This window comes from Cicer arietinum, chromosome 4, assembly GCF_000331145.2.
Source record: "Cicer arietinum cultivar CDC Frontier isolate Library 1 chromosome 4, Cicar.CDCFrontier_v2.0, whole genome shotgun sequence".
In the NCBI taxonomy this organism is placed as follows: domain Eukaryota; kingdom Viridiplantae; phylum Streptophyta; class Magnoliopsida; order Fabales; family Fabaceae; genus Cicer; species Cicer arietinum.
The window spans coordinates 46667300-46672964 of record NC_021163.2 but is presented as its reverse complement, the minus strand read 5'-3'; positions in this window follow the sequence as shown (position 1 = coordinate 46672964).

Sequence of the window (5665 nt, the reverse complement as noted above, 5' to 3'; positions counted from 1 at the left end):
CAATGAATACTTTAATTAGTTTTCTCAAAAAAAACTTTGATTGATAAGCAAATTTTTTACTCATTCTTTTCAAATTCAATAAACCAATATTCACCTATTTTGTTTAAGAAAAACCAATAATCTATTTACACTCTTTATTAGTTTAATTATAAAAGAATTAGCTAAAAAGAATACAATTGACGATAAAAGTGGATACAATCTTTAAATTTAAAAGAAAATAGAAATTTTATTTTCTTCAATATATCAATAATTTAAAAGGAACCGGGTGAAGAATAATAACTGGAATACAAAAGTTTTCTTCAATTAATGTTTTGATGATGGTTAAATTAAAGTTAATTAAGATTTATAATTATGATTTTAAGTGTTTTGGTATTTAAGATGTGTATTTGAGTGTGTTAATCAAAGATAGGTACCAAGCATTACAAAACATATCATAATAAAATGAAACAAAGCTAATTCATAGAAACGAAGAACGTTCTTGACAGATTTTTGTAAAACAAAACAGTTCTCCACAGTTCTAAAATAACAAGAACGGTCAGATTCTTAAAGAAAAGAATAGATCCAGGATTTATAATCTGTTCTAGAATTTCACCAGAAATATACAAGTATAAATTCAATATAAGAATCACTCCAAAAGGCAAAGGCAAAAGACTATGCTTCATAATTTATAAAGCAAGATCAATCTCCAAGTTGAGCAAGCTTCAAGTACATAAACTGACAAACTAGACATGACAATTGTCAAGCTAAGATTAAAAGTCGTCACACCTCAAAGCAGAAATTAAGATCGTTCTTGGTTTACAAGACAAACTAAGAAAAATCATGAGATGCCTCCCAGTCATATAGGGACCAATGGTAACAACCATAAGTCAGACCAAGAACCTTAAAGTACTCGAATTAGTGGAATTAGTTGGAACCTTACGAGCATATGAAGTTTTGTTGCAATAAGACAAACCAACAAAGACAGGCAAATCAATAGACTTAAAAGCCTCTCAAGAAAGTATGCCACTACAAGCAGAAGAAGACTTAGAAGAAATTGAACAGGAAGATGTTGATGAATAGATAATTATTCGCACAAGGAAAACCCAAAAGATGATGAGAAAAAGGGATCAAATCAAATAGGGATTTCCAAATAAAAATGAAAATGTCAAAACTGAGATAGACAATAGTCAAATAACATATTTTGGATGTAGTAAACTAGTACATTACAAGATTGAATATCCCTTGAACAAAAGAGCACGAAAGAAATTTCTTTTCAAGAAGAAATCAATGATGGTGACTTGGGATGATTCAGATGAATCAAAAACAGAGGAACCTGAAGAAGTCAACTTATGTTTAATAAATTCTTAACCATGTCCCTTCTGTGAACACATTGAAAAAGATTTTGATAGTTTACTTAATGATTCAAACCTGCTTGTTCAAAAATGTATCTCTTTAAAAGAACAAGTTTTAAAATAAAAAGGAAAAGAGAGAAAGAAACAAGTTATGATTGATGAATTAAAAATCATCATTCATAACATGCAGAAATCTCATTTTAAGGAAACTGATGAAACTGAAAACCAAGAAAGTTCTACGATTCAAAAGGAGAACATTCTTCTTAAAAAAGAAAATGAAATTCTCAAAAATGACTTAGGAAACTTTATCAAATCCACTAAACCATTACAAAAAATCATGGGATTCGAAGTAAGGATATTTAACTAAGTTGGACTTGGCTTTGAAAAAATTCAAAAATAAAAAATATATAAAAACTTTTTTGTTCCTAAAAGGAAGGATGACAAGTGCAAAATATGATGTTCATATTGTAAAAAAAATTGGACATCTAGAATACGTCTGTTATTTCAAAAAAACAGATGAAAAATTTAAAGAAAAAGGATCATTTAAACCCCAAGAACGTTATGCAAACAGACAAGAACGTTCTTCTCAAAGTTTCAAAAAAGGAGAACGTTCTAGACTCAAACCAGAACATTCTTCAGTAAGAAAATACTTTTTTTGCCTAAAAATTGGACATGATTAATCACAATGTTAATTTAAAAAATCAAATATAAAAAGAAAAAATAATCCTAAAGGACCCAAGACCAAATGGGTACCTAAAAATTCTGTAACATCAAATATAGGATAGCTCTCAAAGAATCAAGAAAAAGCTTTGGTATTTAGACAGTAGTTGTTCACAAGACATATGATAGGAGATAAACAAAGTTTTATGTCTTTCATTAAAAAAGATGGAAGATTAGTAACATTTGGACACAATGATCAAGCTAAAATCAAAGTTAAAGGTGCCATAGGTATGGTAAATTCTGCTAAAATTAATAATGTTCAATATGTTAAAGGGTTGACACATAATCTTCAAAGCATCAGTCAACTTTGTCATAATGGCATCCAAACATATGCGAAGTCAGAATGCCAAACTCTAGTGAGATTTATGTACTGCATCTAGAAAGAAAAATCTCTATGTTCTATACATTAAAGAATTGTCAGTTGAATCATGCTTCATGTCCATTAACAAAGACAAATGGATATGGCATAAGAGAGATGGACATGTGAGTATGAAAACTATTTCAAATCTATCAAAATTAGATATTGTTAGATGACTTCCCAAAATAAACTTTGATAATGATAATGTATGCGAGGCTTGTGCAAAAGGAACAAAAGTTAAGCGAAATGATAATGATAATGTAAGCGAGGCTTGTTCTCGTAATCTATCTTGTGCAAGAACTCCTCGACAAAATGGAGTTGTTGAGCGAAACATAGAAGTTTACAAGAGATGGCAAGAGCAATCTTGGAAGAATCAAATGTTGAAAGGTACTTTTTGGCTGAAGCTATCAATATTTCATGATACATTTGGAATCATGTTTCCATAAGGAAAATCATAAACAAAATACCCTATGAAATCTGGAAAAATAGCAAGCCAAATGTTTCATATTTTCACATCTTTGGATGCTATTGCTACATCTTGAATAACAAAGAAAACTTAATTTTTTTTAATGCAAAATCAACAAAACTATATTTTTAGGATATATAACACAATCTAAAAGATATCGTATTTTTAATTTGAAAACTAAAATTGTTGAAATAAATATGCATGTATTATTTGATGAGTATGATGATCTTGATTTAAGAAAAAGAGATGATGAGGAGGAAGAACAATCTACACAATCACAACAGATTGTTTCTCAGGAAAACGAGATTGATAAACAATTTCCGTTTCAAAATCCTCCTAGAAGTTGGAAACTAATAGGTGATCATCCTCAAAATCAAATCATTGAAGATACAGCTGATGGGATTAGAACAAGAATATCATTTAAAGATGATGTCAATAGTAACATGGCAATGATATCTCAAATAGAACCAATATCCATCAAATAAGCCATAATTGATCAATCTTGTATTGAAGTAATGAAGGAAAAATTTCTACAATTCAAAAAGAATGAAGTCTAGACTCTTCTTCTAGATCCACAAGATCAAACAGTCATTGGAACAAGATGGGTATTTATAAACAAGCTAAATAAAGAAGGTATAGTTGTTAGAAACAAAGCAAGGTTGATTGCTCAAGGTTATAATCAACAAGAAGGTATAGACTATAATGAATCATTTGCTCCCGTTGCAAACTATAATGAATCCTTCACCATCACCAACTCGTTCACCATCACCTCCACCCAGACCAACACCTCCACATTCTTCTTCAAAGAGAACATTCTCTAACAACATGTCATCGTCCCCAGAGTCAAGCCCCCCACCGATTACACTTGCTCCACTCTCCACCATTCTTCCACCTTTTTTTCCAATGCGCAACTCTATCGATCAGTCCGACTCCACCTCATCTTCAAAAAACACTTAACACTCGTTCAAGTACTTCATCTTCTAAACGAATATCAATGCAAATTGTAAGACCCATAATTTTTAAATTTTAATTTATGTAATTTTAGGGTATTTTGTGTTAAATTGCTTTGGCATTTTGCCCAATTTTATTTTATTTTGTGAATTAAGTACCAAAAATATATTTTGTTAGAGTTTGTAATGTGTTTGATCTATATATATATATATATATATTTTTTTTTTTTGAGACCCGATTAAAATTATTTGTCGAAGAATAATTTAATTATGTTACAAAAAATTTATTACTGGACATATTTTTTAAAAATGTCACTTATTGCTAAAAAAAATTTCATCTGTCAATTGAGTTGCGACGAAAGTATATTTTTTTTATTAAAGTAGTTTGAGAAGTTAGTGATGTGATGAGTGTGATGATAATTTTATAATATATCTATATTGTTAAATATTTGTTTGATTGGTTTTAATTATAATATATATATATATATATATATATATCCAGCAGAGAAAGAAAACATTTTCCATGCAGCTCTCGCCTTCCCCTTCCTTTCTTCTTTCTTCTGTTTCAAAAAAAAAAAATAGTGTTCGTAGTTTTGAAAACAAAAACAAACACAAACCTTCATTTTTCTTTTAGATCTAAGCTTCCATTCAAGAAGTGTCAGGAAGGAAAGTTGCTCTTCTCTATACTACGATGTTTGTGAGCTAATCTATTTAAGGTGAGACACTTAATTCCTCCTTCTTTTTCCTAATTTCGTAAATTTTATACGGTGGGGGAGGGAGGTGTGAGTGAAATTTTTGAGTTCTTAATAAATCATTGTTGTTGTGTTGTTGTTGTTGTTGTTGTTGTTGTGGTGGTTGTGGTTGCTGTTGATTTTTTTATTAATGGTTTAAAAAAATTCATTTTTGATGTGCTTGAGTTACGTAATGAGTTTGAACTGAAGTTGAAATTTTACAAAAAAAAAATAGAGTTGTTAAAGTTGTGAAAAAGTTCAAATTTTCACTAAGTTAAAGAGTTTGAGTAAAAAGTTAGATTGAAATTAAAATGTTTAGAGTTTAAAATGTTACTCTTTTAATTACTCTTGAACTAAGTTTAAAAAGAAAAAGTTTAGAGTATTTTATTTACTCAAAATTTTGGCACTTTAATAGTCGAGTGTGTGTACGTGTGATTTGGCCAATATTTGTTTTATTTTATTTTAACTAAATAATGTAGATTATTTGGTTTTAAAATTTTAGTGTGTGAAAAAGATATAATTTTAGAATTTTGTTGTGGTATGATAAATTTTAGTTGTGAACAAATTGTTATATATATTTATATTTATGTGGATTGTCATATTTTTTCAAAAAAAAATAATATTAATCGGTATTTCATTTTAATTTAGATTTAAAATATAATTTTATAGAATAATAAAAAAATACTCTATTTTTTTTTTACGAACTACAGTAGTGCTAGTGAGTGCTGTAGTTTTTCTGCACTTTCTAAAGTGCAACTTTCTATATTATTTTTGCCACACTTGCTTGTTTTAGCTTATATACAAGTTGTTTACAATTTTGGAGTAACAAACAAAAATAGTTACAACTAACTAACTAAAAGTTAATTACCCAAAACAGATTACACCTAAAAAATCTTCTCATAAAATACCACATATTATATATTTACATACAATTGCTCATTTCATTGTTATAGACAACGTTTTAAGATTTTGCAAAAACCAATAAATGTTTTGATTAATTAGTTATCTAAAAAAAAACTTTGATTTATTAGCAAATTTTTTATATACTCATTCTTTTCAGTATCAATAAACCAATACTATTTCGTTTTAAAAAAATCAATACTCTATTT